Source organism: Xiphophorus hellerii, chromosome 21 (genome assembly GCF_003331165.1).
Source record: "Xiphophorus hellerii strain 12219 chromosome 21, Xiphophorus_hellerii-4.1, whole genome shotgun sequence".
NCBI lineage: Eukaryota > Metazoa > Chordata > Actinopteri > Cyprinodontiformes > Poeciliidae > Xiphophorus > Xiphophorus hellerii.
In genome coordinates, this window is record NC_045692.1 from 17,747,156 (window position 1) to 17,769,440 (window position 22,285).

The 22,285-nt window shown below is 37.8% G+C and overlaps 1 long non-coding RNA gene across 16 annotated transcripts in view; it reads left to right on the forward strand.

Annotated features, from left to right (window-relative positions):
• The window catches only part of LOC116711980 (uncharacterized), a 56,044-nt gene extending 36,024 nt beyond the window's left edge, over positions 1 to 20,020 (forward strand). Inside the window, exons 2-9 of one of the 16 annotated variants that reach the window (XR_004337379.1) lie at positions 763 to 4,500; positions 4,919 to 5,021; positions 5,724 to 6,022; positions 9,972 to 10,042; positions 14,350 to 14,407; positions 14,493 to 14,583; positions 18,769 to 18,904; positions 19,599 to 20,020. This is a non-coding gene — a long non-coding RNA (uncharacterized LOC116711980). Of the gene's footprint in view, positions 1 to 762; positions 4,501 to 4,918; positions 5,022 to 5,723; positions 6,023 to 9,971; positions 10,043 to 14,349; positions 14,408 to 14,492; positions 14,591 to 18,747; positions 18,905 to 19,598 lie in introns of all 16 variants that reach the window. The other 15 variants (XR_004337383.1, XR_004337388.1, XR_004337376.1 and 12 more) reach the window with 15 other exon arrangements.
• The last annotated feature ends 2,265 nt before the right edge of the window (positions 20,021 to 22,285 follow it).

The window sequence follows — 22,285 nt, forward strand, 5'->3', positions numbered from 1 at the left end:
GAGGCAGTATTGTTTTACTGAAAAGCCATGGTTTGGATGGCTTTTTTTTCTCTATAATTAATAAAATTCCCATCTGTAAATTACTTTTTACATTTACTTGGTTTATGCATGTAAGGGGGCAAAGACTTTTTCAAAGCACTGTAAATAAATAAATAATGTAATCACCAAAGTACTAAATGTAAGTGGATGTACTTTTCAAAACTATATTTATGAAATTGTAAAAGTATAAATATAAATCACTCAGTCTCAACCAATAGACTGAGTTCTTTTTAGCTGCCTCCTCTGATTTGTAGGCTGATGGTTTGATCCTGACTTGTTTTTTAGCCGTTTGGAGCTTTTGCTAGCTGGCTAGCATCCTATTGGGACACTTGCTCCAAAGATGAAACAACTAAAATGGCTGCAGTTGGTGCAAAGGATTGGCTAGCAACCAATACATTACTAGAGTGCTAATATTAATCTGTTTAAACCTACAGTTCTCTGTTGTAGCGGTTTTAGTGGTCAAAATGCAGTAATTGAAGATATAACAATGGAGTGCCTGTATACTGTTGTAGATTTTGTGCATACTTTCTTTTGCTACATGTCCTGTATCTTTCCCCGCTGTTTACTGAAAGTCAAATGCATTTCTAACGTTGATCAACTCATTGTGAAAGAGACATTGTGTTTGCATTAAGTGTTTCTCAGTGACCTGCTATGAGAGATGAAAGTTGTTTTTTTTTTTCAGACAGTCATTTCAGGACATGTCTCCTTTTCTGTGTCTTGCAGGCAACGGCTGCTGCTGCTGGGGCCGCAGAAGCTCGCCGCTGTGGATCCAATTAACTCACAATTGAGGATTTTGGACTAAATAGGAAAGATGCAAAGATGGAAGCAGACTGTGTTGGATTCAGTTTCACAGCATCTTTTAGAAGCATATGTGTACACACAAATGAGTTTTAATAGTACCTACTTCCCCTTTCTTTGACAGGACACAGATACACCCCTGACTGGGCCCCCCTGTGGTTCATTGAGTTTGGGAAGTACCTAGTAGTACAACTGCCACTGTTGCTCTTAAAGGGCCAGCAGGGTGTTTTATTTACCAGAAGTCATATTGTTGAATGTTTGAAACTTTTTAGCTTACATTTAGGTGTGTTGTGTATAATTGATGTGGTCATGAGGACTTTGATATTTGAGACCTGGAAATCAAGACAGGACTATATATGGACGCAAGTGAAATAGGGGAGGGACTTGCTTTGCAGCCAATCCTAAACCTACAGTATGTACATTTTTTAAAAATTGCCTATTTACACCATTTTTGTAGCTCATTTTAGGCACTTGTTACTGTTAAATGTTGGAAAAAGGTGCACACTTTTATGAATAAAATTGTCAGTATAGCAGAATCATCATTGCTTTGTTTTTATGTTTGTATCCAGTTAATCAAGGAAGCCTGTGAAGTCACCTGAAGACCAGTTAGCGCTGCTTACTGGGGAAAACCTTTCACTCTGCTTATGAGCCACTTGTACTTTTTAACAGATCATTTTACACCCACAAGACACCTTACCTCAGAATTTCAGTGTTGTTGTTTTTACATGTGATTAACAGCTGAGTCAGCCGCACCAATTCCCATCAACAAGATGTCTGATGAGATATATTAAAATGAATGTGAAAGATGATCAATTTAGGGAAAAAATGAGTGAAACAGAGCATGTACACCATCGAAAATGTTGAGAAAAACATGCAGTAAAGCTGTTAGAGCCCGATAGAGGTTGCATGTTACGACTGTTGTTGACAGCATCGACTGCCTTATTGGTTTAAGTGTCTGGGTTTAGTGCACCACAAACCAAAAGTGGGTTATTTTCTCATGTCGTGAATCCTGAAAACACCCCAGTTATGTAATCTACACATTTGCCTGAACATTTCTGAGAATGTTTAAAATGAAACCGAAGGTAAAAGAATGAAAAACCGTAAGTTTGAGAACCGTAAAGCTGAAATAGTTATGCATGCACTGTTCTTCTGTACAACAGCGAATAAATAGCGATACAAAATCTTTCACTCAGTTTCAATCTTAAAATTTAATTGTCACGTTGACTTCCGTGGATTGTGTGCCTGAAGCGGTCTGTTTACAGGTAGAGGTCTGAGGGCTGCCTGGGCAGCAGCTCCCCCTAGTGGTGAACATGGCAATCTAATTTCAACTTTACATAAGCAGGCGGAAAAAAAAAATTAACAAGCAGAGATGCTTAGTGAACTTATTAAAGCTGTTAAAGAGGAGGGCAAGAAAGAAATAACACGACTGGATACAGAGCTCCACTTGTTGATTTTTTTTTTCACGCAAGCTAACTTCAGTACTGTAGCACAGCTAGCTTATACTGGAAGTTAGAAAAGTAGAAATGGGATTGTTTTTATGCCACTTTCTATATAGTAACAAGTAGAGTCAAATACGTTTATTAAAGATTGAGGTTTTAGACACCAGCATAAAAATATGTACTGTTAATGAGTTTTAAGTTGCATATGGACAATTCAGAGAATTAAGAACTATTTCCCACTAGTAATAATTAGAAGAATGCATCCTGAATTGACTCACAACTTCTTTAGGAGAAATGATTGCCTTACAGTTTCTCTATTATATATTTGTTTGTATAACAGAAATGAGTAAAAAACAAAAAGCTGAAATTCAAAAGTTTATCTGCTTAGACAAGAAGTAGCCACCTTAAAACCAAACATCTGAACACTGGCTAGTTGTAATTGTTTTTCAGTTTCTGAAAGTTGTAAAATCTTTACATTTCATAATCTTTGAAAAACATATTTCCAAAGCACAGTCTTATTTAATGTTTTAAATGTAATTCTTCTTTTTCTTAGCTGGTATCACTTGTTTCATTCTGGGATTCGTTGGTCTGTCTGGGGAGTTCAGGTGTCACTGTGGTGTGGCAAAAATACAAATCGCATTATGCAAAGAAAAAAATTACTCATCTCAGAAATCATTTGTGTCAATAAATTCTGCTCTTCCCTATAAACCTAGAGAAGAATCCGGCTCCTTAAACCGAGTTACTGCCTTAAAACTGCAAGTTCAGACAATTAAAATCAAAACTTTATTGTTCAATTAGCCACTACTTTCCCCTTTATCATCAACAAGTGGATAGGGTTTGCTTTGAAAACAGGGATTACAATTGGCTTAAACCTGTTGTTATTAAACTTAAAATATACTAAAGGTATTTTCATTTTTTAAATTGAACTCCCACTCCCTTTTCTTATCTCAAGTAAGTTAAGCATGAGTCATTTAAGTTTTAACTTAATTTCTGTAATTCATATAGGGCTTAAATTTAACACATAATGATATGAATAGTATTCAACTGAAACTGGGGAAAACCATGTCTTGTTTTGGTTTTAGCTCGAACATGTTAAAATGTTCAGCAAAGGAAAAATCCCCCTGAGTAACACTAATAAGAAACAAAACTGAAGAACATCAAAGTCAAGTTACAGATAAACAGGCTGAAAATTGACCTTCAAAACACAAATGTTTTATAAGTTGCACTAGCTTTAGATTTTATGCTATATGGTGCACAAATTAAAGCTAGGTCACAATAGCTAATATAAGCTAAGCTAACTTATCTAATCAAACAAAAACATGTAACTAGCCCGGATCTATTTAATAATCGTGGGCTGCTAGTAATGTTTTAAGATCTTATGACATATTTTTTAAGTCAAAAAGTGGGAAAAAATATTATATTACTGGATGCATCATTAAGAATATTAATGCTAAACTAACTTAGCTTATCTAAAATACGTTAGCTTAGATAAGTTATTGTAAGCGAACCTAGCTTAGATTATTAAGTAAACTCGTTTACATTTACTAGTTCCTAAAATCCGATTTGTAACATTTTGTGAAATTTGACAAGCCTGTTTTGTGTAAACTATTAGCATGGAGTTCTTATGCTAAAGTGACTTTTGATCACAGTTTATATCAAAGAGATTGAAGTTGTTCTTTAGTTGGTTTGTGGTCATGTGACTGTCAGGTATTCTTCAGGTTTGGCAGAACACCAGGTGTAAGCCATCTAATAGATTTTAAAATCCTTATCTTTGGCTAGCCTCCAGAAACTCTTAGATGTAGTCAGCTGAGCAAAGCAAAGCTCATTAGACTGGATATTGCTCCATGTCACTTTTTATCACGCTTTCTCTTGTACCTTGGTCCCTCCTCTGCATGCTTGAACTTTCTTTGGAAAACACTCACCCAGGGCACTTTTGCCTGTTCTGAGAAGACTCATGCGAACACACACTGTGCCAGGTCAAGCTTTTTGATTCTGACTTCTGCTCGCTTTCATGTTGGGATCAGGAGGTGCGGGAAGGAGGTTAAACAAACACAAAGCTCATTAAAATAAACCTCTGTCAACTCCCACTCTCTTTTTTTTTCACTGCTGTACAGGAATGTGCTGTCAGGCGTCACAACCCACGCATAGCTGCTGCAGGACTCCAGGTAATGAATGAACTGGGGATGTCCACCCAGTAAGCAGAGCACAAAGACAACTGGTAAAGGTTGGCTGAGTTTCCCACCACTATGACACCTCATCAGATAATATGCTGTTATATTTACTGACATGCCTTTTAAGAAATGTTCATATGTATTTCAGTCCTGACCTTTTAACTACCCATATAGATCTGTCTTAGTAAATCTTAAAAAGTTTGTGGAAAGTTGTGACATATGTAAATATCTTGGCTATGACCTAAGTGAACTTGTTTATGTCTAATTGGAAATATTCCTCTAATCTTCTATGCAACATTACTGAAGTCAATCATATTGGTTGAAGAGCATCTGTGAAAAATATTTTTCACATCTACTCATAAATTCTCAATTAGACCGAACTTTGACTGGGCCATTTGTTAACTCTTGCTGTTTATTGTTGTTGTCCTGTTGTCTCAAATCTTTTACAAATTCTAACATTTTTTCTTCCAGAACTTTCCCATCCCTGCTGAAGAAAAGCATCCCCACATGATGATGCTGCCACCTCCCTCTGTAACTGTGGGGATGATGTGTTCAGAGTAGTGCAGAGTATTAGGTAAGATATCCAAAACGTTTTCTTCCATAGGTTTGCTTTGTGTCCTTCATAAAAAACTTCATACAGGACTTGTTTGTTTTCTTTCACCAATAACTTTGTTATTGTCACTCTTTCATAAAGTTCAGATTTGTGGAACGCATGACTAATAATTGCCCTCTAAGCAGATTGCCCCATTCTGAGTACTGTATTTTATTTAGGGCTAACTGAGTTGAGGGGGCAGAATGCATATGTATGCTGCACTTTCTGGGGGGTTTTTTGTAATGTTTGTGAAACCATGTATCCTCTTTATTTCCATTTCACTCTTAGGCTTTCACCAAGTGGAGTGTATCTCATAAAACAGCAATAAAGAAATATTGACGTTTGAGGTGACAAAACATGGATAATTGACTCCATTGTTTTATAACCTAATAAACTTGCGAAAAGTTTAATGTTAGCTATGTTCCCCGAGGATTTTTCTAGCTTTTGTTTTTACTCTTAGGGTGAAGTAAAGGACAAAGGCATTTGTCAATAGATTTGATTTAATCCTCATTTTGTGACGCTTTTCACAAAGTTAATCTTTTCAAGTAAAATATCTACTTACTCTGTTACATTACCCCTGTAACCTTGGCTATCTAGACTTTCCACCCTCATCTATTTCCTGCCTGAATCAGTTCAAAGGAATGCATCTAAACGATAATAACTTTCTTTATTGTCATCATTCAGGGTGTTTTACTTCAGGGAAACGTCTGACTTCATCGTTAGTGTTCACGCCCTCGGCCTTTTGATGTGACTGCTCTGTTTGTTCACCAGTGCCAGCGGTCTGCTCTCTCCCATTCAGCTATCGACTCACTTGTTAAACTCCCACCCGGCCACACACACACACCCCGACACACGCATGCACACACACATGCTGGCTGGGCTCCACCAGTGGCATTGTTTGCATTTAACACCAAGAGGTGAGAGGCGTTCAACCTCATTTGCACATCACGTGTCACAGCCACTGCCTGCAGGGCTCAGATCAGGTGAGACTTCTCACCTGCTTTTTTTTTTGTGTTGTTGATTTTTTTGTTTGTTTGTTTTTTCTGCTTTTATTAAGCTGTTTCTCATGAACACACACAGCCAGAGAAAATTTTCTGAATGATGTAATCTGCTTTTTCTCTACTCCACTATTCAAACATGCATTTCACAGTTTAAATCAATTGTTATTGATGCAGCTGGAAATGCGTCAATGCACCTTCTGTGTAATGCACAGAAAATGCAAAAAGTATGTTACCTTTAAGTATATCTGCAGCATTGTTTATCTTAAACAGTATGTAGCATGAAACAACTTACCCATATTGGGATTTGTATATGTTTTGACATGCAGACAGAGCCTAAAGGATTTACTCTCTGTCAGTAAGAATGTTGCTTAATATATTGTTTTATTTGCCAATTTCCTTCTGCAACTTGTGGGAAACATTTTGCAGGATTTTATATACTGAACAGCAGTTAGTGGCTATTTTTATTAGCTAGCAGGATTTGCAGGAATGTACTCCTTACAGCATTCTACTGCGCATAGAACCTTGCAAATGAACCTATTCACATTTTGGCTCATTACAACCACAAACAATGTGTTTGAACCTCTTAAAGCTGCAGCAGGTAACTTTTGCACAACCTGTTTTTTTGTTTTCATATATGTCAAAAATGTCACTATCATAATGTGATACACATTATGATGTCAGAGGAGATAATGGCTCCTCCCTGTGGTCCTACTGCCATTTGCAGAAATACACCACTCCAGGTCAGAAGGTCTTAGTGCAGTCAATCACACTCATGTACATGGTACTCACTCATTTTCATACACAGTATGTTCAAGCTAAAGATTGCCGGTTTGCTGGTGGAGAAATAACTTGCATTAAAACTGTTTATCCATCATCATCAGTAGTTATGCTAACTAGTCTATTCGTTTCATGATACGTTTTACTGTGGGGAGGAGCTGTAATGTGGCAGAGAATAGGTGTGAGCAGTATTTACATAAGCATGATTGACAGTAATACAGCGTATTTCTGCAGATGGCAGTAGGAATACAGGGAGGAGGTAGAGGAGCTGGATTTTTTACACAGATTATTTGTTTCAGATTATGATGTCAGGAAACAGTGACAGTTTTAGCAAATATGTAAAAACTGTTTTGTAAAAGTTACATACTGCTGCTTTAATTGGGATTTTGTATTCCGATCAACCCTGACCTGCATCAGAAATTTATCTGATTTATTTTTCACACAAGGAATGTGTTTTTTACGGTACATTTTCAGGTAATGGCTAGAGCAGTGCTCCACAAAATGTTTAAAGCTTGGCATGTTGTTTTTTTGACCTAACCCTGCTATAAACTTCTCCGTGATTTTCTCCCTGACCTGTCTGCTGCCTTCTTGCATTTTGGTGGTGTTTGTTTTCCATAAAAAGGCAGCATTAAAGCCTGAGTATTTCCAGCAGCAGGTTTAATAAGGACACATCAGACAGCTGAGCTTTAGGTTTGAAGATTTAAGTTTTAGAGCCATATAATTGAAGGATATGCTTTCTATAGCCACTTATTTGGAGTTATGCTATTGGCGGTCAGTCACGCTGTGGATTTAAAGTTAACACTTCATCCTTGGGTGTGCAATAATGTGTCAATTCAAAAGAGAAAAAGGCAGATGTTTTAGTGGTTTCTGACCAAAACTTGATGCACTTCGTTCTCCCTAAGCTATAAACTGTCTAAATGTGGATAGCAGCAACCTGTTGTTAGCGCTGTCCTCATTCAGGCTGCAGTCTGCGTGGCCCCACAACTCTGGACTGCACGCAGTCAGCCGTGGCTGCTCATCACCACGGACTGCTGCAGATGATGAAACCTGCGTCACTCAGGCATCATGGGTGAATGGCCAGGGAACCATAAGTTTAACCTCATTCTCTTCTGCAAATGTGAAGAAGAAACAATTCTGACCACTGAAATGTGAAAAACATAGACGGTGTTCCCTGGAGCAGAGTTTTGGTGTTTTGACTCTTGAACGCTGCCGATATGGTGATGATGTCAGTGAGCTGGTGTTTGTGCCAAAAAAGGAAGAGTAGCTTGTTTTGTTGTAAAATAGCAAAAACTATTGCATTGTATGCAATAATCAACATGCTGTTATTATTCCACCTGTGGGTTTATGTATGAGCACAAGTTGTTTTAAGTAATATTTAATAACCTTTTGACTCCTTAGTTAATTTATTTATTATTTGGATTTTATTTACTTATATGTTTGTTCATGTTGTGGATGGGCTTGATTTGATAAAATTAATTAATTATGATTATGCTTTTTATTTTATTTAATTATTTTTATTTTTATGTTAAGTGATTAGAATATTTCAGGTTTATTGATTTGTAATTATTAGCTTTTTTATTTGTATTTAGAGGTTTGATTTTATTAAATATATTTATTTATAGTAATTTGGTAATTTATTTATTTTATTTTTATTAATTAGGTTACTGATGAGGATTGGAATTACTATTATTGTTATGGATGGATGGATGGATGGATGGATGGATGGATGGATGGATGGATGGATGGATGGATGGATGGATGGATGGATGGATGGATGGATGGATGGATGGATGGATGGATGGATGGATGGATGGATGGATGGATGGATTTCCTTCTCGCCTTGTTTTAAACGCCAAAAATATCGTTTTGTGTAAGGATGACTCAACTTTGTCAAAGTTGCACTTTGCCAGGTTTAATACCTTGAAAAATATATTTATTTTTTATTTTACTCAGCTATTTTCTAGCTAAGTAAAATAATAGCAATAGTGAGATGGCTTCTGAAACATCCTGCGTGGTTTTAATCTGTCAGAGCTCGTGATTTTACTGTACACCAAGAGGGAAAGTTGCCTTCTGACTCAACTGGTTGCATATATTAATGCTGGGGATGTAAAGCGTTGAGTGTGCAGTGTACCTGAAACTCAGTCATTCCCTGAGACTGCTGCCACCATTCTTCTTAGCTTTAAAACACAGTGGTGGATGACAGTTGTGATAAAAGTAAGTGGAGACTTTCGTGTTATTAGACTGTAGACTGTTATTCGGAGTGGTTTCTGAAGCTGAGAAACAAAGAGTGTGACTCACATAGAAACAGGAACTATTAGAGGTTTGGACAGTTTACATGAAACTATGGTTACTGCCTAATATGTGTTGCTGCTGCACTGCAGAAGTTTGTATATTTTTGATTTCCTTGATCTCAGCATGTTGCTGAAGCAGGATATCTATAAATGCAGACAGTGTAGTAAACTTAGCTTTCAGCCATTGCAAAGCTCATTGACAAGAAAATTCAACAGCTGAAACCAAAGAGAGGAAACACTCGGTTTCCTTGTTCCTCTTGTCCTAACAACCATACATGGCGGGAACTTCATTCACAAATTTGTTCTGTCAACCCGCAACAGCAGGCAGCGGCACATTCTGAGATTGCAAAATGCACTGAGCAATGCATGCACATTGCAGTTCCTTTTGCACTCCCCTAAAATGGTGCTCATGCAATCAACTAACCCTTCTCTTACAATGTCGATTTTGAGGTTTTGTGTGCAGAAATACAGGATCAGATGCAGCCAATTGAAATCTCACCACTGAAGCTTTCTAGGTGGCTCCGAAGTAGTTATATTTTATTGGTTATAATGACATTAATTCATCTTTGCTTTGACTATTTTTACTACCAAAGGTCTGTGAGGGTGTGCTGGGGGTAAAAATAGAAAAGTCCATTAAGCCTCTAAAGTGTCTCCATCAGCAAATCTTCAATTAAAATAACTGCTCAGGCTGCCGGTCATTTAATCCCTTTATGTAAAGGATCTGCTTCACTACACCCATGTGCACACGTGTGCGAACATACGCACGTGTGTCCTTTATTTTTGTCTGTGACAAAATCTTATCTCATCATGAGCTACTACAGTTCAGTACATTGTATCTCATCCATCTTCGTTTTTTTTTTCAGTCACATGTGAGCTGTCATAACCCCCCGAAGCAAAGAAACTGCAGATTAAAAAGAGTCCCGACTTGTTGCAGGTGAGCCGTTACCTCTTTGTTCCCAGGACGCTTGTGCAAGACTGCGCTGAAAAAGCCGAACATTCACACATGCAGCTACTTCCTGATTTTTTTTTTCCTCCTCACATCTTGGGAAAGCGCTTTCCAGGATCATGCTTTGTCATTCTCCATCACAGGGTACTTTTATTTTAAATTACTGCTAAGGATAGATGGAAAGGTTGTAAAATTAGCAGACATTTAATCAAAGAAAGTGTTATTATACCACTGAAAGTGAGCCTAATGGTTAGAGTAAACACCCTGCAGATACACACCAAGCCTCGGTCTCCTGAGCTGTCATTCTGGATGAACTCTGATGGGGTTATATTAAAAGGCTCAGTTACTCCTCCCTGCTCATTCAAGGAAACTGAAATATAGACTGGTACACCCTCTTCTACTGAGCCTCTCTAGTTTGTGTTTCACCCTTAAACTATGAAGGAATTAGGATTGGATTTCATCTGCAAGCACAATCCCAGTCGTTCTGGTCTTTTTTAATGTGGGTCGCTGCGTTCTGTCTTAAGTGGCTTTCAGGTATCAGCCTCTACGGCCATATTTCCTCCTGGATCATTTATAGTCACTAAAATTTACTGCTGGTTGCCTTGACCCCTTTTACTGTCGAAGCATAAGGGGTCAAGGTGCTGCTAAAGTTCTTCATGGCAAAGACTCAATAAGGTTTCAGAAACTTTCTTCAGAGTTTGGTTCAGGTTGATATGTGAAATCAACCAAATCACAAAGGTGCTCTGTTGTCTCAAACTGGTTTCCATGTTCAGGATACCAGTTTGAGAGGATCTGAGCCTTGTGGCATGTTGCAATATCCTGCTGGAAGCATCAGAGGATCAGAATAACAATCAGCTTTATCAGCCAAGATTGTGGGCACAAGCAAGAAATTTAACTTCGGTCAGTTAAATTCGGTCAGTGTACAGACATTAAAGCTGCAGCAGGTAATTTTTATTTAAAAAATACATTTTTTACATATTAGTTAAAGCTGTCACCATGTTGTGATGTTGTAATATGAGGCAGATCCTCCACCTTCTTCCTGAGCTACTGTTACCATCTGAAGAAATGGTCAGAAACAACCATTCAGAGCCAGGAGGAGTGACTTAGTGCTGTCAATCATCCTCATGTATGCTCAGCTATATGTGCTAATGACACAGAACCAATTAAGAGTCCCAGGAAATCTGTTTATCTGTCGTCATTGGTGGCTATGCTAACTAGCATGAGCATTCACGGCAGGCTCTGATATTAGGAAGAAGCTGTACCATAGTAGGGATGAAGGGAAGAGGAATGAGCAGCTCGTACACCAGCATAATTGACATAGTTAAGACTCTCCTCCATGCTCTGATTGGTTTCTGCTTAGCACTAGGAGAAGTCAGAGGAGCTCAATTTTTTTCACAGATTTTCTGTTTCTGAACTACAAGGTTTACTGTAGTTTATGCTAGAGGACTAATCAATGTTGTGAAACAATGATGTTCCATCTGTAATTGTCCAAGTTTGGTGAAGCTGTGGACCTGTGGATTAAAAATAAACCAGAGTTATCACACCTCCACCACACAGCTTAACACTTGGTATGGTGTGCTGCACCAAACCTAGTTCTGTGCTTTATGACCAAATGTCTCTGCTGTGGTCTCAGTTATTTCAAACTAGTTGGAATAACTACCAATGAGTATTTTACATTACTGTGGAGAAACTTTGATTTGTTCTCTTTGACTAGGACATCATTGATGTGTTTTTTGTTATGCCATTTTTTTGGTGGGAGGTATTTAGAAGAGTGCTTGCTTGTGTGCTTTGGATCTTTGTCTGGCAGCATTAATGTCACAGACTAATGGCTGGACATTCTCCATCGGGTTTTCTGGCAGAAAGCAGGATTCATGGTGCTACTACTAATGGTAAATGGTCCAGGTCATGATTTAGCAGGACATCACCACCATGTTGTCAGTCTTAAACTTGGTGGATCTTTGTGTTTTTTGTCCTCATTGGTTTTGGCCTTAAATTTCACTGTTTATACCATTTTTGCTGAGTCTCCTTCTTATTGTTGAATCGTGAGAACCAAACTTACCTGGGTTAAGTGAAGTCTTCAGTGCTATAGTTATCTAGGTTATTTTGCTACCTCCTCTACGAGTAGTTACTGCACTCTGGAGTGATTTTGGGAGACAGACCTCTCTTGGAAAGGTTCACTGCTCCATGTGAGTCTCTTTGTGGATATTGGTTCTCTCCTAAAGCCTTAAAAATAGTGTAATAACCCAATGTTTCTTATGTGTTTCGTAATTTGGGTGTGATTAGTTGCTTTTTGAGGTCTTTTAGACTATTTTCTTGTCGTCAGAAAGGCAACTGTGTGAAAAATCTACTCGACCAATTTTTTATAACATCTCAAATAGAGCTGCAGAAACTTCCACTTTCGTCTTGAAAGGAGCTCATTCTTTGAGGAACTTTGGTTTTTAAGACAAAGGATGATCAAATAATACTTTGGGTGCAATACCATACAGTAGATCCAAATGTTAACCCTTCAGTCATTCATGCAGGTCGACTTATGACGTCTTTTAACGTTAGCAGCTACCAAACTGTCACTTAATTTCCTCAAAGGCTTTCTTCTGAAAGTCTGTAGTTTTCCAACTTTTTACCGATTAGTTGATTTGTTCATGGATCAAGGTGTTTGTAAGAACTTCCACCTGTTTTCTTGTTTTATTGTGAAATAGTTAAACTTTCATGGCTCAGTAGTTATAAAGTAATTTCCCTTTGTCACCCAGCAGCTGCATCAGTAACAGAATCTAGTAAGATATTTATTGATTCTAGTGAAATAAAACCAAGAGGCCTTTGATGACAATGGAAAACGTATCATTTAGGTATTGAAATTTTTCAGTTTTACTTAATCTATTCTGTTCAGCATCTTCAGTCTGAGTCATTGTTAGGGGAAGTTGTTGGTGTGTGTATGCATATCTTTTTGTTGAGAAAGGTAGCGCCGCTTTTATAGGGTGTCATTTAGATTCAGACGGTGTGTCTGGGGCTGACCCTTATCTGCAGAGCAGTCAGTCACTTCTGAAAAGAAAAGAGTGGAAATATCAACTATAACAGGCTGTCAACCTAGGCTCATTTTCTGTTTCTGTTTCTGTACTTTAGGGGAAACATTCTTGCTCTTCTGAAAAGTGTTAATCTGAATTATGCAGTGCTACGCTGATGATATGTCTTGACACAATTGGAAGAAGTCAGAGCTGATCTAAGAGGATGTGTGCAATGAAAAGTGGTTTATGCTACCTCCCCACTCACAGCGGGGAGTGAATTACCTTAGCGTTTACACAGATGCTGGCATTCAGACAGGGCCATGAGAAAGGCGAACGACGGGGGATCAGGTTGCAAAGAGTGCATGATTTTTTTCTTCCCCTGAATTTGTCTGTTTTCAGCTTGACGCTGGTCCAACGTGGGTTCGTCTTACGGGTGCCCTCCTGGGGTTTTCTTTCGGGGAATGGGTCAGACCGTGAGAGTGTGTAAATGCCGGGTTAAGCAAACTAACATCTGCGCTGATTTTCCTGACACGGGCTTCACACCTCGTGAAATGTGAAAACAGAAAGACGAAACATGCACCGATTACAGCCTTTTTCTCTTGCTGAAAGTTTCAGAGAAGGCATATGGTTTAACATTTAAATTGCACAACAGCATAGGAAGTTGCTTCACAGGATTTTAAGAAGAAAGTAAAGCTGCTCATGCTCATTTTGATGCGGTAAACCACTACTCTGCAGCTTGAACGCTATCGTATCTTGTGTAAATGCCTCATGCATTGAGCCTTTTAATTTTACCTCAGTCCTTGCTATGTTTGTTGTCTCACTGACACTTCTAGGAACAGTGCTAGTCTTCAAAGAATGTAGATCATATTCTTTGCTGTGTGGCCCTAAAATAACACAGCAGTTTCCTTTGTGCTTCAGCTGCAAGTTTGATAGACTCACTCTAACTGTACGCTACAGCTAAACAACTATGAGTCAATGCAGATGTTACAATATGGTGACAACCTCTGTTTAGTTTAATATTCTTTTAATAAAATCCAGTGCTAGCTTCTTTCAGAAGTCACCTAGTTTGTAACTAGAGTCCAATTGTATGTCATTTATTCCAAGTGCAAACCCAACTCTGGATAAGCTGCAGAATCTGTTAACCTGACAAAAAACGTCATGCTTCCCACAAGTCTGGCCTTTATGGGAGAGTGGCAAAAAGAAAGCAATTGACAGAAAAAAATAAATAAATTAAATTAGCAAAAGATGAAGAAGTCCTCTAGGCGGAAATAATTGTTTCCCCTTGTTTCTTTCCAGGAAAGGCCTGTTGAGTGGCAGAAAATCTTATGAAGGAATCCATAAAAACTGACTGCAAGTAAGTAGGTGAAAGTCAAAAACAAGTGTTTACTTCAGGTCCGATTACTACTTGAAGTGACTGAATCATCTGTGGTCTGCCTCAGGAAAACCGCTCCTCTAAATACTCCTCCTGATTGCTGCCTGATGAACTCCAGCTGCAACCAATCCGGCTGTCACACCCTGGAGAGAGAGAAGGTAGGAGGTACATGTCCACACACACCCACAGCCTGCACACTGTTTGGCGAACCCAACCACACCTACATGAACTGCACATCACCTTGAAGCATGGTGGTGGGAACATCATGAACAACCCCAAACATGCAGACAAAGCAACAATGCAATGGTTTTTGATCAAAACACATTCATGTGTTAGAATATCCTTGATCTAAATTGAATTGAGAATATTACGCAATACTCAAACCATCTGATCTTGAGCTGCTTTGCAAAAACACAATGGTTTCAGCCCGCAGAAGACTTGCTACTGTAATTACACCAGAAGACGATTTTACAATGTTCTGATGCAGAGAGGCTGAACAGAAATACACAAATGTCTCTCCTTTCATTTGTAAGCAATTTTAACAAGCTTTTCTTTCACTTCAGAATTGCACACTGGTTTCTTCCACATAAAATCCAAATAAAACACCACAAGTTTGTGGTTGTAAAATGAGCAAGAGTAGAATAGTTCAAAGTTTTGTACCGACTTTAGAAGATTAAATAAATTTAAAATGCATCTGACTTCAGAAATCACTCCTCACAGCTCCTCCTATGTCAAAACAGTAAATGATCAAGGCTTCTAAAAGTTTACCTTGACAAAATTTACCTAGCAGACAACCATCAATGTGTTTAAGACTGGGCCAGTTGGACAACATGCAGGTCAGCTTCTGAAGCTGCAATCCGAGCCCTGGTTCTAGTATTTAAAGGAGTAAACAACCCAAACAGTGCAACACTAGAGTGGAAATGCATTACTATACTATGAGCTCATTATCTCACCATACAGTGGTTTTAATCATTAAGCAGGGATGGTGGTGGTTTTAGTTTCAGTGGGATCACCCTGACTACAAACTGTCCACTCATATTACAGCTAATACAAACCTTGTATTTCCATTGACTGCCCCACAGTCACAATATTTACATAGTGGAGCTTGCAATGACCTTTAAATGTTCAGCAGCAGATAGTTAGCGATAGACAGAGATATGCAGATATTTGTATTGATTTAGAAACATAAACACAGTTTTGTAAGACAAGCAATTGATTTGTAAGCAGAATACAATCATATAGATGGATTCAAATTCAGCTGACATTCAACATGCATGTCAGGTTCTGATGCTGTAATCTGAACTCCAACAGTGCAATACTAGAGTGGAAATTCATTACTATACTATGAGCTCATTATCTCACCATACAGTGGTTTTGATCAGAATTAGATCTGCTTTATAAGACAAGCGGATCTAATTCTCAGTCCAGCAGAATGCAGTCATATACTGTAGGTGGATTCAAATTAAGTTAAAAACAGTACAGTCCTGGCCCATTTAAAATACTGTGCAGTCCAATTCAGTTGTTGAAAAGTTATGCACATTGGACGGCTGATTGCATTGCAGTAATCCCTCCTTAGCAAGCATGCGGAAACAGTGGAAAGGAACAACTCCCATTGATTAGTTTCGGAAGGATACAGCTAAAGAAATGATCAATTTATCAGTTTGACTAATAGTGGATAATCTATTACATTAGGAGGTGGAGGATAAATGACTATTAGACATTATTTATTTACAACTTCAACACTTGAATTCTTCAAACCTCCTGATCGTCTTTATTTGGACTTTCTGTGGCTTGTGTGCTTCTGTTACGGTTTTAAAGCTCTGAATTTCAAAGTGTGCTCAAGTGATTTATGAGGTTCCAGTTCTGAACTGGAAAAAAGTAGACCACTCCCTCTGCCCTAGCAAGTTAATTTGAAGTTGGAGTTAATGTTCCTGATGTCTTGAGCATGAGTAGAGAGAGGATGGAGCTGGAGGTGGATAGAGGTGGTCTGTCTTGGTGAAGTAGAAACAGAGCCAAAACGGGAAACATCTTAATTTAAGGATCCATGTATGTTGATTTTTATGTATTTGGCAAACATGTCTTTCAAAAATAACTAACAAATGAAGGTATAACAGTGCGAATATACTATCTGGCATTCAGAGGGAGCAATAAAACACAGTGACATCTTTTTGGATAGTTTGAAATCTCAAAGTTCCCTAAATCACATCCGAGTGTCCCGGTTTATGACTTCCCAAGTAATGGGATCCACAGATGGACCAAGACACAACTTTAAGAGCTGGAGGAAATGTTAATTAAACAACACTGGTGCAGCTCCACCACTTAATTTTTTTGGGCTATAGATTATAAATTAACTAAAACAGTCTGCTTTACTTATAACAGAAGTTCTCTTTTTTTATCACATTATAAAGAAATGCCTTTATATGAGGTTGTATTCATAACTCTGGAAAACACGATGCCATCAATTACTAATTAAGCTTAATTGGTTGCTAATTAATTTAAGATTGGTTGGTTGGTTGGTTGGTTGGTTGGTTGGTTGGTTGGTTGGTTGGTTGGTTGGTTGGTTGCAGAATGATTGACTGAATGTGAGAATTGAACTTTAACAAAGACATTTTTAGATGTTTCTCTTATTAAACATCTAAAAATATATATATCTAAAAATATATATATATACTCAAAAGTGTTTTGGGGAAAATCTCTTTCAGGTAGGAAAAAGTAACGACAGCTTAAGAAACCTGCAAAAAAAAAAAACCCCTTTTGAACTTTTGGTGTCAGGTGACCTTTTCAGAGAAAGAAGTTGAGAAACACTTTTAGATTTAGGTCAGAGATTTTCCTTGCACTTAAACATGACATCACAGGACTTCCTGATCTAATAATGCTTCCAGCAGCCTTATTATGTCCATTTAACTGGATAATGGCGGTTCACTGGATTTGTGGAGTCTCAGTGGAGACAATGAGGACACAGAGAGAGGCAGCTGCTCTGTCCCTTGTGACGTCTTTTCTCTCGCACACACACATGGAGAAACCACAAGTGGAAGCTTGTAATTTTCAGCCTGGTGGCGTTTATGTCTGATCTAGCTTTTGTTGTATGGGCTGAGTATAGTTGTGGCAAAGCAGCATAGAATCATGCACATCCACAAATGACAGCTCAGGCTCAGAGGAGGCTGGGTTCACAGAGTGCAAACATCACAGCACACAAAATTAATGCACAGTTCCTCTTTTTACTATCAACAGATCAGATGCAGTAGGAAAAAAAAGGTCAGCTACGACGCAGAATTTTATGAATCAACACGTAGTAAAAGATCCTGTCCACAGTAATGCCTGCAGGGGAATAACGCTGTTGACCTCATGAAGGACCGTTCTTTATTTAAACTGAATAAATCAAGTATTGTCTTTGTGCGCAGTCATAGCCACGAGACGAAGTCCTGCTATAATCTGCCACCATGTTTGTTAATAGGCTGATTATGATGGCTGTGGTTGTGAGGATCATGTGCGCCAGTGTGACAGACAGTGAATGGCTGGCTGTGTTGGCTCACAGAGGAGGAGACTCTTGGATGAAGGGAACATGAAGGACTTTCTCTATCTCTGCTGTGCACACAAATATGCATTTCATTACTAACTTTGGACAGAAATAGCTCCATGCCTCTGGTTTTTGGGCTTAAGGCCACCTCAGCTGAGCTCTGATCTGCAATCTTCAACGTCATTTGTGGAATCTTGTCCAACAGTTTTCTCTTGAAAACTGAGCAGCGAAGAAATTAAAATTTGTGCAGAACCTTAAAACCATGACTAACTTCGTTGTATTCTACGTTCCAAGACAAACTTTGTAGAACATAAAAAAAAAACACCTGCTTCTTTAATGTTTTACAGGAAAGTCTTAGACTTACTGAAAGCCACAAATGAACTGAGTCATGCAAAACAATCATACAGTTATGCACATTCTTTTAATAGCTACAAAGACCTGGAAAATATCTGATGATTAAAATGAGCAATGAAGTGAAATATTATTTAAGCCAAAATGTGTCAAATGACTATCAACAACAACAACAATGATCAGTTGTAAAAAGGAACAAGAAAACAACTGAGCACTTCAAAATGTATCAACATATTATAACAAGTATATCAGTATCACTTTAATATTGTCCCTGTATGAAAATTTGCCTTGTAGCCAGATGAAAAACATAAAAAACAACCTCAAGCATCAACACAAATATTAATTAAATGCATCAAGCTAAAATGAGAAACCAATCAAACCAATCACATTTTAGACTTATCTGAATAATGGCCTCAGTAATAGAACTGTTTTTCCATGTGTTGGTCCTTCTTAGGTGGTTTGAATCTTTTTCCAGATGGATGGAGCTCAGATTCTCCATGAAGTGGATAATAAGGAGACTGGAGATTGTCTTTCACTCCGACTGATCAAGCAACTGATCAGGTTCGAAATCTGGGAGAGTGATGGACTTTGACCTGAGCATCCAGAAACATGTAAGCACAATCGCAAAGTCGACCTTCTATCACCTGAAGAACATTTCTAGGATTAAAGGACTAATGTCCAAGTCAGCTCTAGAGAAACTTCTCCATGTGTTTATCTTTAGTCGCATTGATTACTGCAACAGTGTCGTCACAGATCCGCCTAAAAAGCCAATCAGACTGATCCAGACTGAGCTTGAATTCTCACTAACACTAGAAAAAACAGAGCACATCTCAGACCAGAGACTTTATAATACTTTTGTTTGTTTATAAGTTACTGAGTGGCTAAAGACCAAAATATATTAAAAAGCTTTCTCAAGTTTTCTGGTTCTAATCTATTCACCAACCCTTGAACTAGAACCAAACATCTAGAAGAAGCATTTAGTTTTTATTTTCCTCAAATCTGGAACAAGCTTCCATAAAACTATAAAACTGCTGAAACACTGAGGTTCATTAAATCAAGGTTAAAATGTAATTTCTTTATACTTGCCTTTGGTTAATAACCAATTGTTATTGTTTTCCTTTACTTTAGTGTTTTTGCTTGCTGCTTTATGTTCCTAGTAATTAGATAAAGCACTTTGAATTGCCTTTAGCCGAAAATGTGCTATATAAACACACTTTAAAAATGTTTGAACTACATCAGGCAATGTAGTACCAATAATTTTGTCAGTTTTTTTACTATTAATGTTTACTGTCTGTCTACCTATAGGTTAAAATGGTGGAGATGACGGCTGACTTCAGAGAACATCATCTACGCTGCTTTCTCATCCTGAACAACTCTGAAGATTTTTTCTAGTTACTTTGGAACCATCTTATCTCTGTGGTCCTCACACATTGACACCATTCAGAAGAAATCCCAGCAGAGACTGGTACAAGAAGTAAAACCTACTGAAAGAGCTGCTGGACTTCTTCTTTTTCCTGTACACATCCATCACTGAGTGGTTTGGCTCATCCACAAAACAGGAGAGGACCAGAGCACTTAATTGGGAGAGGATCATCAGGGCTGGTATCCCTTTAATAGTATCTAAAGGTGGTGGACTGGGATACCTTCTAAAATATATACACAAATCTTTGGTTTTTGTGACATGTAAGTTTTAAGTCTTGCAATAAAATCTCCCACCACCTAACCAAGTGAGTCATTTGTACATCACAAGGTAACACATGTAAGAGGGGAAAGCCTGCACAAAGATGCAGAAATGCAATGTGTAGCAAAAAAAATCTTTAAATGGAAATGAAAATAACCAGACATAAAACAGGCTAAATGAAAACGAAACTAAATACAGCTCTAGAAAGAATTAAGAGACCACTTAAAATGATCAGTTCTCTGATTTTACTCTTTATAGCTACATGTTTGAGTAAAATGAGCATTGTTCTTTTATTCCATGAACTACTGACAACATGTCTCCGAATTTCCAAGCAAAAGTTTGCTTGGAAATTGTACTTATTATTACTTATTTATTTACAGAAAATGAGAAAGAGATGCAGTGCTTTCAGACCTCAAATAATGTAAAGGAAAATATGTTTATATTCATTTAGAAACAACAGTACTAATGTTTTAACTCAGGAACAGTTCAGAAATCAATATTTGATGGAATAACCAGGAGGTCTTCAATGGGGTAAAACCCTTGGATTTTAGGGGTTTCTTACTTTTTTCCAAAGCTGTAGCTTCCATATAGCTACAATTTGATCCAAATTTACCATTAAAACACCAAAAAAATAAAGAGATATTGACAGAATGTAGTGACAAAATATTGACAAATAGACACAATATAACAACAAAAATATGAGGAATAACTGCACATACAGAAATGAATCAATACAATTTAACAACAAATATACACATAAAACATAAAATGCCAAAAACACAACACAATCTTACTACAGACAGGAGGAATAAAAGTTCACACAAAATAACATAAACAAGAACAAAATAACAACAAGAAGATGTAATTAACAGCAAATAGACAAATTCAAAACAATGTCATTTTGCTCTAATCTCTTTAGCTCATTACGGTCATGGAAGACGGTGGATTTCTTTGTGTCTCGTGAACTTTTGGTTTCTTCCTGCTGAAAAATCCACTGACAACCTTTTTATCACTTTACTGGTACATCAAAGAGAAACAAGCCCAGAGCATCACAGCTCCTCCCCCATGCTTAAACGCATCCATTTGTCTATTATTCATTCCTAATCTGTTTGTGGTGTTTCATCTGGTTAATCTGAGTGGATGAATCATCTAAATGCTGGGCCGTTTAAGAAACCTAGTCATCTCCAAACTAAACTATTGCAGCAGTTCTCAAGCAGTGACTTCAGACGTGTGTTTTCCTTCCAAATATGTTTGTTTAGGCGAGTAGAAATTTACATGTAAAATCTACACACACCTTTCCTTACATGATGTTCTCTTGTGTTACCCATTTTGAGGCATGGCAGACAGGAAAGGGTCACTATGTCCAATCATATTTATATCCCAAGATATCTGGGCTACTTTTAGGAGTGAAAGTTGTTGGTTCAGATTTCACAACTTAAAGATAGCCGTGTCAGCAAAATAAATCCCTCCGCAGGGCGACCGCCGGCTGCTTGGAAGATTTTGGAGGTCAGACTGCTATCTAATAACTAGCCTCTATAGTATGTGAAGAACTGAGACAAAGACATTTACATAAACACATACACTAGCCTGGGTCATTAATTAACAGCAGCTTGAAGCAGAAATACCACAGAAGGTTCTTTAAATGAGTCCCCTGGATAATCATGCAGCAGCCTGTTTACCATTTCAGTCTGTTCACACGACCTTGGCAGGTCATGAAGGTGACCGCTCTCCATCTTGAGCCACTGAAGGTGGTTCGTGGCGCTCATGCTAAACATTGAGATAAAAGCCTTTATAGATTCAGATTATGAAACTCTTTTGGTGTTTTGTAGTTTAGATGCATCTTGAGCAAAACTACAAGACTTGAGTGTGTATTTACACCCTCAGAGCGTCATAGATTGCTGTGAAAAAAGATTTACCCCTTATAGATTGCTTCCTTTTTCGCTTTTTTTTTTGTCACACTTCAATGTTTCAGATCACCAAACTAATTTTAATATCAAGCAAAAATGCAATTTTCAAATATGGCTTTCATTTATTAGGAGAAAAAGTTATCCAAACTACACCAGCATTGTGGGAACGTATTTAAACCAGGATTGGATTAGGACATTTCAAAATCTTCTTGAGAAAACTGGCTGGAAAGCAGGAAGGAAGGAAAGTAAATGCTAGAAAAAAATCTACAGGAAGGAAGTTAATGATTCTGTACAAAAAATACAGTAATATTATACTTTATAACATTCAGCTTCACATTACTTTCTGACTGTATAGTCAAAGTTTCTGTCAATGGTAAGTATATTTTTATACATTTTGGCATACC